Here is a 14,461-nt window from a genome sequence, read left to right on the forward strand (position 1 = left end):
GTGCTCAGACAGTGTGATTACTGAATGTATTTTTGCTGCCTTGGTTCACATATAAACAGAGTGTTACAACATTAATTTGTAGCGATTTATGTGGAGGATGTTAACATTGTGTAATGTAACTGCTTAATTTTCATCTAAAATTTAATAAAAATTCTCATTTAAATTCTGAATACAAAAGTCGACACAATATTATCGATGTTTTCTAATTATGTTAAGGTTATGAATGTATACAAACTATGTTGAAGGTCTCTGAGAAGTTGTAAAAAAACAAATTAAGTAGTAGATATTGTTTAAAGAACCCAAAAACGTTACAAGGAACGTTTTTTATAAACTTATTAATTTTAATATTCATAAGTTATTTAAAAGTGTATATTCATTTTTACAGTGTATATGAGAAAGCCGGGAATCCACTTTGGGTTTTCAACTGGCTAATGTATGGATAACCTTGGCGCTAGTGGCGCGAGGGAAAGAATGGAATGAATCGAAAATATGGTAGTTGCAGCGAGGTAGCATGTGTACATACAAGGTTGCGCTATGCCTGGCGATTCAACAATTCTGTAGATGCTAAAACGTTGCTTATGCTTATACTAGTGAAAGTTGGTGTGACAGTGGCGTTTGTCTCTGAAAGTCATCTCCAGAAATCGCGGGTTTTGGACAGCAAGAACATCCAACATTTATGTAAGATGGAATCAGCAGTCAGAGCAAGATCAAGGAAAATGGCTACCATAAGCAGCACCATAGTAACAAATTATTTGTTACATTTCACTGTAGATGTAAAGAGTCTACCTAGCTATCATTCTGCAACGATCATATATATCACTGAATAGACTGCAATAATTAAGGCAAGACTTTTTATTTAATCCAAGTAATGAGAAGTGTAATATAATGGATCCTTCAGACACAAGTGTCATGTTTAATTACTCATTATATTAAGTTTTATTCTAAAGTTTTTATTAAAGTCACTATCTTAAAGTAACTAACTGAATCCTAAATTCCTCACCAGTTTGTGTAAATAATTTTCAATGCTCAAAAGATGGTACAAAATAATTTCAGATTCACAGCAACGAAAGATTGTCACAGAAGTATATACCTTTGAAACTCAACTTCAAATTTATTAGTGTTGATACCAAATTATCTGGTCATATTGCAATATCACGTAAAGCTTCAGATTTGGAGATTTCCTTTACATAATGTTCAATTATCCAAGTTTAAGTAATATGTAGCTGCAAAATTTTAAAGGTGGTAGCCATTGAACTGTGTAAGGATTTCACAGCTTGCATCTATCTTGACTTCAAGAAAAACATTCAAATTTAGCAGTAATAACACGAGTTCATTTCAGTAACAGTTAAATAACTTCTGAAAGAATAAAGTTAAACTGCTCCTTCAAATATTCGTGGTATTAGTATCTTTTCAGAGGCACTGCCATACAGTAAGGTTATACCAAGCAACAGTCTGTTTGCTTCTGTGGTGCAGATAAAACTACAAGATAGGCAGTGCATAACATTCAGTGTAATGTTCTTTGTTGTGTACCAAGACTATTGCCAATGGAGCCCCATTACTCACACCACACTTGGGAGTGCTAACCTAACCTAACCCATTGTTGGCTTAAGTTAAAAATACTGCTTTGGTTATACATGTTCCATGCAGTAATAAAATATTGTTAAAATCAGAAAAAGTAGTAACAGTGATATAGTGCATATTTAATGTCAAAGCATAACTGAGCAGAAGAAAGACTGCATTTTTTTGGAAGAAAAAACAGGGGCAAAGAGGGAACTGATTTTCTCTGGCGATAAGTGCCACACTGTCCTAAAAGTGGACAATGTAAAGGTGTGATTTCTGTGGCCTCACAGACATCGAAGTTTTGCCTTTCTATTAATTTAAAACATTCTGTATCGTACCAAGCATAATTTAAACCAAACACAGCTATTACAATAACTGAAAATTGCTAGTTTTGTGTTTAAAAATTAAATTTTCCCTGCTACAAAAATGTTAATGGTTCAAATGGCTCAGAGCACTATGGGACTTAACATCTGACGACATCAGTCCCCTAGAACTAACCTCATCTGACGACATCAGTCCCCTAGAACTAACCTAAGGACATCACACACACCCATGCCCGAGGCAGAATTTGATCCTGTGACTGTAGAGGTTGCGTGGTTCCAGACTGAAGCACCTAAAACTGCTCGGCCACTGCAGCCGGCGAAAATGTTAAAACTTTCGAGTATATGCAATAGAGATACTCCCACACGAATAATGGACATTTCCGTTGGTGGGGGGCTTGTGTGCTATAGGTGAAACCACAACGGAGGGGTATCTGTTGAGAGACCAGACAAGTATGTGGTTCCTTGAGAAGGGCAGCAGCCTTTTCAATAGCTGCAAGAGCAACAGTCTGGATGACTGACTGATATGACCTTGTAACATTAACCAAAACAGCCTTGTTGATGGATACTACGAATGGCTGAAAGCAAGGGTAAACTACAGCCATAATTTTTCCCGAGGGCATGCAGCTTTACTGTATAGTTAAATGACGATGGCGTCCTCTCAGGTAAAATATTCTGGATGTAAAATAATCCCCCATTCAGATCTCCAGGTGGGGACTACTCAGATTGGAACATGGAATGTCAGATCCCTTAATCGGGGAGGTAGGTTATAAAATTTAAAAAGGGAAATGGGTACGTTAAAGTTAGATATAGTGGGAATTAGTGAAGTTTGGTGGCAGGAGTAATGCAGGAGGTTTAATAACAAATAAAAAAATAGGAGCACGGGTAAGATACTATGAACAGCATAGTGAATGCATTACTGTAGCCAAGATAAACATGAGGCCCATGCCTAACACAGTAATACTAGTTTATATGCCAACTAGCTCCGCAGATGTCGAGTAGACTGAAGAAATGTGTGATGAGATAACAGAAATCATTCAGATAGTGACGGGAGACGAAAATTTAATAGTCATGGGGGTACTGGAATTCGATAGCAGGAAAAGGAAGATAAGGAAAAGTACTAGGTGAATATGCAGTGTGGGTAAGGAATGAAAGAGGAATCTGCCTGGTAGAATTTTGCACAGAGAATAACTTAATCCTAGGCTAACACTTGGTTCAAGAATCATGAAAGAAGGTTGTATACATGGAATAGTGTCTCAAAGACACTGGAAGGTTTCAGATAGATTATATAATGGTAAGTCAGAGGTTTAGGTACCAGTTTTTAATTGTAAGACATTTTCAAGGGCAGATGTTGACTCTGACTACAATCTATTGGTTATGAACTGTAGATTAAAACTGAAGAAACTGTAAAAAGGTGGGAATTTTTAGGAGATGGGGCCTGGATAAATCAGAGGTTGTAGAGAGTTTCAGGGAGTGCATTATGGAACGATTGATAAGAACAGGGGGAGGAAATACCATAGAAGAGTAGGTAAAAAGATGAGGGCTAGTAGAAATCATTGGTTAACAGAAGAAATGTTGTATTTAATTGATGAAAGAAGAAAATATAAAAATGCAGTAAATGAAGCAGACAAAAAGGAATACAAACGTCTCAAAAATGAGATCGAAAGGAAGTGCAAAATGGCAAATAAGGGACGGCTAGAGGACAAATGTAAGGCATATATCACTAGGAGTAAGATAGATACTGTCTGCAAAAAAATTAAAGAGACTTTTGAAGAAAAGCCGGCCGGAGTGGCCGTGCGGTTCTAGGCGCTACAGTCTGGAGCCGAGCGACCGCTACGTTCGCAGGTTCGAATCCTGCCTCGGGCATGGATGTGTGTGATGTCCTTAGGTTAGTTAGGTTTAATTAGTTGTAAGTTCTAGGCGACTGATGACCTCAGACGTTAAATCGCATAGTGCTCAGAGCCATTTGAACCATTTTTTTTTTAAGAAAAGAGAACCACTTGTATGAATATCAATAGCTCAGATGGAAACCCAGTTCCAAGCAAAGGTGGAAGGAGTATATAGGGGGTCTAGGAAGAATATAATAATTCCAACCCCAAAGAAAGCAGGTGTTGACAGATGTGAAAATTACTGGACTATCAGTTTAACAATTCATGGCTGCAGAATACTAACACGTATTCTTTACAGACGAATGGAAAAACTGATAGAAGCCGATCTTGGGGAAGATCAGTTTGGATTCTAGAGTAATGTCTGAACACATGAGGCAATACTGAATTCATGACTTGTCTTAGAAGATAAATTAAGAAATGCCAAACCCACGTTTCCAGCATTTGTAGATTTAGAGAAAGCTTTTGACAATGTTGACTGGAATACTCTGTTTCAAATTCTGAAGGTGGCAGGGTAAAATACAGGGAGCGAAAGGCTATTTACAATTTGTACAGAAAGCAGATGGCAGTTATAAGAGTCAAGGGACATGAAAGGGAAGCAGTGGTTGGGAAGGGAGTGAGACGGGGTTGTAGCCTATTCCCAACATTATGCAATCTGTTTATTGAGCAAGCAAAAGAAAAGTTTGAGATAGGAATTAAAATCCATGAAGAAGAAATAAAAACTTTGAGGTTTGCCAAAGTCATTGTAATTCTGTCAGAGACAGCAAAGGACCTGGAAGAGCAGTTGAATGGAATGGACAGTGTCTTGAAAGGAGGATATAAGATAAACACCAACAAAAGCAAAACGAGGATAATGGAATGTAGTCGAATTAAATCGAGCGATGCTGAGGATATTAGATTAGGAAATGAGAACCTTGAAATAGCAGATGTGTTTTGCTATTTGGGGAGCAAAGAAACTGATGATGGTCGATATAGAGAGGATATAAAATGTAGACTGGCAATGGCAAGGAAAGTGTTTGTGAAGGAGGGAAATTTGTTAACATCGAGTATAGATTTATGTGTCAGGAAGTTTTTTCTGAAAGTATTTGTATGGAGTGTAGCTATATATGAAAGTGAAACATTGACGATAAATAGTTTGGACTTGAATGCTGAAGATTAGATGGATAGATCACATAACTAATGAGGAGGTACTGGATAGAACTAGGAGAAGAGGAATTTGTGGCACAACCTGACTAGAAGAAGGGATCGATAGGCAGGACATGTTCTGAGGCACCAAGGGAACATCAATTTAGTATTGGATGGCAGCATGGAGGGTAAAAATTGTAGAGGAAGACAAAGAGATGAATACACTAAGCAGATTCAGAGAGATGTATGTTGCAGTAGGTACTGGGGAATGAAGAAACTTGCACAGGATAGAGTAGCATAGAAAGCTGCATCAAACCAGTCTCTTGACTGAAGTCCACAACAGCAACAACAACAACAGTTGCACAAGGAATCAGTGGGTTCTGGTACATGTCACGACCATGAGAGGACTATTTCAAATTTTCTGATGAAAAGAACTTAAGTTCTGTTCACGAAAAAATTGAAATACCAGAAATTTTCAAACTAAGCGAGAACAACTTGAAATATATCGAAAAGAAAGCAGTTCAGTACAGTGTGACAGTTTGTATTAAATTAGAATACTAATGAGGCAAGAAAAAGAATGCGCTAGTGGGGCAAGTCCTAATCACAATCAGGGACCAGAAAAAATCAAGTTGTTGCTCGACAGTGTTAGAAATGACAAAGGAGTTGCTGATCGCATATGTGCAACTGGAGAGACAGAAAAGAAGAGCCGACAGTGGTCATCACCTTTAGCTAGTGACAGTGTGCTTGAGATTAACCGCCCACTGAGCGAATTCACACTGGTGTTGATCAAAATAGAGAATGGGACTACATTTTTCGATCAGGAATACGCTGACCAGATGGAAACAATGATGACAGAACAGCAACTGTCTATCTCTGAGATTATGGAAATGTTGAAAGACATGTTAATAAACAGGACTACAATGAAACGATACATGGGGTTCTTCAAACTAATATTATGAGTCATACTCAAACTGAGATGCAAATGTTGGAAACTCGAATTACAACAAAAATCAAATACATAATGAGACCCAAAAGTTGGGAATTCAAAACTAGAAACTGGAGACTAAAAGTTCAAATTTCTAAGAGAAATTAACTAATAAGGCAGAATCGAATTTGGAAATATTGAATTTACAGAGCCAATTGTTTATTGAACTAAGTGCTTCCATTTCTTCAGTAAAAAGTGACTTGATAGAAGTCCAGAACGAGGTAACCAGTAGACTTCATACTGAAGACAAATAGAGTTGATTGCAGGGAATAAATTGCGGGAACTCATTGCAGTAACTAAGATTTAGTACAGACGAGACGAAAGCTGTTTTCATAGCCCTCAAAGACAGATTCAGGAAAGTACCATCTGGTTTTACACATGTACAAAACAGTGTAGATGATGTGGCTACACAAATTCGTTATGAAATAGAATCATTACGTATAGAATTGCAAAATAAAGCGAGTAGTACTCCCTTGGTTGTGTACAATTCGGAACTACTGAGCAAAGAGGAGAAATACAATTCTCAAATAAAATAGAGGGATTGGCATCCGTCGAATTTTATAATCAATTGCCAACGGGTGCTACCAAATGGGATGAGAGATGGGTAAGAGATTAATTTGGCAGTTGTTGCTGTAAATGGTAGTAGAATGGCAGGCGTGTTGAACAGAGGTTCGCCAAATATGACATTCATTGGCATGAAACGCGCGACCAAAGAATGTACCTGAAAGAGGAGGTCACAATGGAAAGCAAATAAATGTGATGAGAGGAAGCGGTAGAGGAAATTTCAGTAACTATGGTACAGCAAATATCAACAACTGTAAGGAGTACATAGATGAGGAAAACTGACGACAGTGTAGGTTTCAGGTCTGTCGGGCGCGGAAAAAAGAAAGTGGTCTGAAGAAGGACGACAGTGAAAATACTAACAGCGTGAAGAGAGGAACAGAAAGATAGAGCATGGTCCTGTGGCAAACAAGTTGTGCCACTGAGACACTAAAAGCGTAAACATCGGAATACAGATACATGGAGTCAGAGAAGAAAGAGTCATTAAGAAGACAGATGAAGTTGGAAATATTCAAATGGAATAGGGTATAGAGAGAGGAAGAGATAAGAAAATATGGATGTAGAAGAAGGTGGTTCGGAAGTACTGAAGGAAGGGCACGATAAGTGCTGTTTAAAAGATGGGTCAGAGGAAATTGAGAAATGGGAAAGTCGAGCTAGATACGAGAAGTAGTGACCTAGAAGTGGCTCTATCCTCGATTGTAGAAAGGGAGGAAGGAAATAGCCTTGCGCACTGGTGCTTAAGTGCGTAAATTTTGCTTGAGATAATAGCACTCCCTGAACATGATCAACAGTTACAAAAGACTGTGAAGAAGAAGGCGACTTTTGATGGGAGAAATGAAGACAATGATCTTAAAACATATTAATGGAAACTCACTCCAATTTTTCTGCACATTCTGTGAAATTCATCACAATGCAAGTGATTCTAAAAATAATAGTAGTAATAAGTTGTGTACCTGATGACATAAAAGCTCATGAGACTGATTGTATTTTTCTTGACGTAAAAAAAAAAACAAAAAAAAAACATGAAGACATAACATCTGCACAGTGGAATATTACATGTATGATTTTGCGGGAATTCATAGAAGATGATGAAGATGACAAATAGATATGTCAGTTAACTAAGGAATTTCTAGCAGCCTGCCAAGCAAAAGGAAATAAAACCGAATTAGATTAAGAGAACGATGCAGCTGAAAACAGAAGTGATAAGAGTTTATTTTTCCTCTCAAAGTAATTAATTCTGTTAGCAGTAATGACCTTTGTGAAGCCAATAGCAGAAAAATAGCGTCTGAGAAGGAGGGTGGATTTGAATCCATTGAAACTTCACACAATACAAATGAATGAAAAATGGAATGAAATGTTTGCGTGGTAATTTAAATGAAGAAGATGAGGAAGAGGAAGAAAATGGTTAACAGAGGGAAGAAGCAGTCAATGATAGCGAGGAGGGGGAGAAGAAGAAGAGGAAAACCTCCAGAAAAACAAAGAGATGTAAAAATAGAACAGACTTTTTAGCAAGTCCTGATTAATGGAATGGACTTGATATCAGATAGCAAGTGTCAGGACTTCAGTAGGATATTAGACCTAATAGAGAAATACAAGCAAGAGACTAGGTGGTTATGTCCATCTTACTGCCAAGAAAACTACAGATTTTGGGACAAGTATGTTACAGAATTTAAACAAATAATGAACACATAAAATCATGAACGTACATGTTTTACTCCTGAAGAAATTTTAAAAAAGACAGAGATCAAAGAGTCTAGTGGAAATCTTGCTAGATTTTCTTCCATGTAAGGAAATTACTCCAGATGAGAGAAAATTGTTGGACATTTTATTTAGCAAGCAAGAAATCACTTTTATGTACAAGATGTAACAGTTTGTAATGAAAAGCATATAAGCTGCACTAAAAATGTATTAGTTAATTTCAATATATGTTATCCTGTTGGAAAATGAGATGTTCTTAAAGTAATTAATTATTCCACAAGGATTGTGTTAATATAGAGACATTTCTTTGAACCGAACCTTAATGTATGATTTAATGAAATGTGGGCAACTGTAAAGCAAAACCTGAAATTTCTCATAAATATTTAATAAAAATCTTCATTTAAATTGTGAGTACAAAAATCGATATATTAATTTATCGATCTTTTCAAATTATTCTAAAATTATCTATATAAAAACTATGTTAAAAGCATTATAAGCAAGATATTTTTTTTATAAATATGTAGACTGTACTATTCATAGGTTATTCAAAAGTGGAAATCGATTTGTGCAATGTATCTAAGCAAGTATGAAATCCACGTCCATTTTCAGTGGAATGAAATGAAAATACAGCAGTTACAGGCAGGGTAGTGTGGTGTTAGTATGTGATTGTACTATATCTGGCGATGTAACTATCGGTGCTTATGTGAATGAAAGTTAGTTTGGCAGTGGTGTTTGTGTCCTAAAGTCTTCTCTAGAAATTATGGGTTTTGGCCAGTTAGAATATCCAACATTTATCTACAATGGAATGAGGAGCCAAAGCAACTTCAAAGAAAATAGCTACTGCATGCAATGTGGTAGAAACAAATTATTAAACCCATCTCTCTGGGGACGTGAAGAACCTACCCAGTTATCATCCTGCAACTGTCATCTATAGCACCACACTGGCTGCAATAGTCAAGCAAAACCTTTTACCAAGTATATTGGATACTACAGTCAGAAGCGTCATATTTAATTACTGAATATATTAAGTTTTGTAAGTGTTAGAGTAACCAAAATGAATACTAAATTCCTTGCTAATTTGTTTAAATAGTTTTGGGTCATTCTGAAAGGTGCTAACTAAGATCAAACAAAATAATTTCAGAACCATGACAATGGAAGATTATCACAAGAATGTATATGTGTAAAACTCAGCTTTAAATTTATTTGTATGGATACAAAATAAACAGGTCGCATTGCTCATTACTCAAAGCTACAAATTCTGAGAGTGAGTTTAATTAACGTTTAGTTGTCTAAGTTTCAGTAATACAAAACTGCAAAATATTAAAGACTGAGCCATTGAACTATGTCAGAATTTCACAGCCTGTATGCATCTGGACCCCAAGCAGGATATCGAAGTTTCAGTAACAGTTAATAACTTTTGAAAGAATAAAGTTAAATTGCTCCTTCAGAGCTGGCGACCACAAATCTTCATTGTGTTTTTTGGAGGGACAGTCGTACAGTAGTTATAAAGTGTAATATCTATAAAGTGCTAGTATCGTAGTTAAAAAGAAATGGTTTCCCTGCTACAAAAAGATGAAGCAATTTGGTTACATGTGAATTGGTCGCATCAGTCAACAATAAATTCGCTACTGTGGTGCTGATAAAACTACAAGGTAAGCAGTTCAGTGTATTCAGTGTAATATTCTTTGATGTGTATTGAAACTATTGCAAACGAGCCCTGTTATTCACACTGTGCTTGGGAGTGAAGTCCAAAAGAAATTTGTTGCCTTAAGTTGTCAATATTCTGCTAGGTTTTATGTGGACGATTGAGTAATAAAATATTGTTAAAACCAGGAAAATTAGTAACAGTGACATGGTGCACAATTAGCGTCCATGTTTCACTGGGTGGACGAAAGTATGTATTGTTATGGGAAGAACAAACAATTGGAAAGGGTACCATATCAAACGTCATTTATAGAAAACACAGTTATTGCAATAGCTGTAATGTGCTAGTCTTGTAGTTAAAAAGAAATGGTTTCTCTGCTACAAAAACATGAAGAAGTTTGGTTACATGTGAACTGGACGCATGGAAAAACGGCGGGTTCGGTTGCAATTGGTAACAGTTTACGTAATTTCCGTAATTTCATGAAGTACGGAGCGTAGCATTCGTTTGATATTGCTGTATTTGTACAGCGAAAAGGCTTATTTCTGTTGATGATATGCATACATGTGTAAGGATTTTAATGTCTGAGATATACTGGAATAGTGAACCCGTAGTGTAGGGGCAGCATCTTTGATTAGTTATCAAAATGTACTCTGTTATCGGTTCGAACTACGCCACCTCTTAAATTTTGAGTAAAAATCATTGGCTTTGGTGGCTCGAAGACTTCCGGCACAAGAAGTCACCCTCATTCTGCCAACTGCTTTGTCAAAGATCGCGGAGGAGCAGAGAGAGGTTCAGGGCACTCTCTTGCCCTTGGCGTGTGATACTGCCCCTAAAGGCGGAAGAACTATCACTGATAAACGGCATGAGGATGCAGATGGCAATGGGAACTACTGCTTCAAAGGCATAATGTGTATCCACAGGACATGTAGGCTGTAACTGAAAAAATGTCATGATGATTTCTCCATTGGCAAAACATTCCGGAATAACCCTCCATTCGGATCTCAGGGAGAGACTTCCAAGGGTAGGTGACCATGAGAAAAAGATTGAATAGTCAGCGAACAGATAAGGTTCTACGAGTCAGGGAATGGAATGTCAGTAATCTGAACGCAGTAGGGAAGCTATAAAATTTGATAAGGGAAATGCAAAGGCTTAATCTAGATATAGTGGAGGTCAGTGACGTGAAATGGAATGAATATAAGGATTTCTCGTCAGTTGAGTATAGGGTAATATCAACAACAGCAGAAAACGTTATAATATGAGTAGGAGTCGTTATACAGAAGAATGTAGGACAGAGAGTCTGTTGCTGTGAACACGATTGTTCTCATCAGAACTGACAGTAAACCAACACCAACAACGATAGTTCATGTATAAATTCGACTTCGCAAGCTGAAGATGAAGAGATAGAGAAGGTATATGAGGATTTTGAACTGGTAATTCAGTACCTAAAAGGAGATGATAATGTAATAGTGATGAGGGAGTTTAATGCGATTGTAGGGTAAGAAGTAAGAGAAATGGTTACAGGAGAATATGGGCTTGGTACTAGGAATGAGACAGGAGAAAGAAAAATTGAGTTCTGCAATAAATTTCAGCTACAATAACGAATACTCTGTTCATGAATCACAAGAGCAGGAGGTATACTTGGAAAAGGCTGGGAGATATGGAAAGATTACAGTTAGGTCACGCGGAAATTCCGAAACTGGAAACTGGATTGTAAGGTGCATCCAGGAGTAGATATAGACTCAGATCACAATTTAATAGTGATGAAGAATGTACTGAGTTTAAGGGACCGGTCGGGAGGAATCAGTGGCCAAAGAAGTGGGATATGGAAGTTGTAAGGAACAAAGAGGTCCGCTTGAAGTTCTGTCAGGTTATAGATACAGCAATAAGGAATAGCTCAATAGGTAGCACAGTTGAAGAGGTATGGACATTTCGAAAAAGGGCAGTCACAAAAGTTGGGAAGGAAAACATAAGTACAAAGAAGGCAACTGCGAAGAAACCATGGGTAACAAGAAATACTTCAGTTGATCGATGAAAGAAGGAAGTAAAAAAATGGAATATAGAATTACAAGTCACTGCAGCATAAAATAAAAAGGAAGTGCAGGGAAACTAAGACGAAATGGCTGCATGAAAAATGTGAAGAAATAAAAAAAGAAATAATTTTTGGAAGAACTGCCTCAGCATATAGCGCAGTCAAATTAACCTTCGCTGAAATTAAAAAAAAGGAGTGGTAAGTTCAAGGGTGCAACAGGGAAGGCACTATTCAATGCAGAAGAGAGAGCGGATAGATGGAAAGAGTACATTGAAGCCCTCTATGAGGGGGAAGATTCACCTCGTGATTGAAGAAGAAACGGAAGTCGATTTAGAAGAGATAGGGGATCCAGTATTAGAACCAGAATTTAAAGGAGCTTTTGGGAACTTACGATCACACAGACAGAAGGGACAGATAACATCCCACCAGAAGTTCTAAAATCATTGGGGGAAGCAGCAACAGAACAACTTTTCACATTGGTTTGTAGAATGTCTGAGTCTGGTGACATACCATCTGACTTTTGGAAAAATATCATCCACACAGTTACGAAGACTGAAAAAGCTGACAAGTGCGTGAATTATCGCATAATCAGCTTAACAGCCCATGCATCCAAGTTACTGACAAGAATAATGTACAGGAGAATGGAAAAGAAGATTGAGGATGTGTTAGATGACTATCAGTTTGGCTTTACGAAAAGGAAGTTCACCATACTGGCAGGTCTGACATTGTGGTTGATAATGGAAGCATGACTAAAGAAAAATCAAGACACACTCATAGGATTTGTCGACCTGGAAGAAGCGCTGGACAATGTAAAATGCTGGAAGATGTTCGAAATTCTGATGAAAGTAGAGGTAAGATATAGGAAGAGACGGGTGATATACAGTATGTAAAAGAGCCAAGAGGAAATAATAAGAGTGGAATACCAAGAACGAAGTGCTTGGATTAAAAAGAGGTCATCCTGTACATCGAACAAGCAGTGATGGAAATAAAATAAAGGTACAAATGTGGAATTAAAATTCAAAGTGAAAAGATATCAATGATAAGATTCGCTGCTGACGTTGCTATCCTAAGTGAAAGTGAAGAAGGATTAAATGCTGAATGGAATTAACATTCTAGTGAGTACAGAATATGGACTGAGAGTAAATCGAGGAAAGACGAAAATAATGAGAAGCTGCAGAAATAGGAACAGCGAGAAACTTAACATCAGGATTGATGATCACAAAGTAGATAAAGTTAATGAATTCTATACTCTAAGCAGCAAAATAACCAATGACATATAAAGCAAGAAGACATGAAAACAGATAGGCTCTGTCAGAAAAGACATTCCTGGCCAAGAGAAGTCTACTAGTATCAAACATAGGTCTTAATTTGAGGAAGAAATTTCTCAGAACATATGTTTGGAGCACAGCATTGTATCGTTGTGAAACATGAACTGTGGGAAATCCATAACAGAAGAGAATCGAAGCATTTGAGATGTGGTACTACAGACGAATGTTGAAAATTAGGTGGACTGATAATGTAAGGAGCGAGGAGGTTCTGTGCAAATTTGTAATGGAACTGAATATATGGAAAACATTGATAAGAAGAATGGACAGGATGATAGGACAACAATCAAGACATCCGGGAATAAGTTCCAAAAGTCAGATGGTATGTCTCCAGACTCAGACATTCTACAAACCAATGTGAAAAGTTGTTCTGTTGCTGCTTCCCCCAATGTTTTTAGAACTTCTGGCGGGATGTTATCTGTCCCTTCTGTCTGTATGATCGTAAGTTCCCAAAAGCTCCTGTCCACCAAAACATTTATGTATATAGACAATAATAGCGGGCCTATCACACTTCCCTGGGACACTCCTGACGATACTCTTGTCTGTGATGAGCACTCACCGTCTAGGACAACATCCCGGAGTCTGTAAGAAGTTTTCGAGCCACTCATATATCTGTGAACTCATTTCATATGTTTTTACCTTTTTTAACAGCCTGCAATGGGACAGCGTGTCAAACGCTTTTCGGAAATTAGAAATATGAAATCAGCCTGTTGCCCTTCATTCATAGTTCGAAGTATATCATTTAAGCTGAGTTTCACACGAGCGATGCTTCCTGAAACCATGCTGATTCGTGGACATAAGATTCTCGACTTTAAGAAAATTTATTAAATTCGAACTGATAATGCGTTCAATTATTCTGCATTAAACCGATGTTAGAAATATTGGTCTGTAAATTTACAGGCCCGTTCTTTTGTCCTCCTTATACACAGGAGTCACCTGCGCTTTTTTCCACTCGCTTGGGACTTTGCGCTAGGCAAGATATTCCCGATAAATGCAAGCTAAGTAAGGAGCCAGTGCTGTAGAGTACTCTTTGAATTGGGATTCCACTCGGGCTTGGTAACTTATTTGTTTTCAACTCTTTCAGTTGTTTCTCTAAGCCAGGGATAGTTAATAGTATGTCGTGTATACGGGAGTCTGTTCGGTGGTCAAACGACGGTATGTCTGTACGATTCTCTTGCGTTAACGCTTTCTGAAACGTAAAATTTAAAACTTCCGCTTTCGTTTTGCTGCCTTCAGCTGCCACACCGAACTAGCCAACAAACGACTGGATGGAAGCGTAAGATCCAATTAGCTATTTTACACAGGGCCAGAATTTTCGATGGTACTC

The sequence above is a fragment of the Schistocerca serialis genome, chromosome 9, assembly GCF_023864345.2.
Source record: "Schistocerca serialis cubense isolate TAMUIC-IGC-003099 chromosome 9, iqSchSeri2.2, whole genome shotgun sequence".
Taxonomy (NCBI): Eukaryota; Metazoa; Arthropoda; class Insecta; order Orthoptera; family Acrididae; genus Schistocerca; species Schistocerca serialis.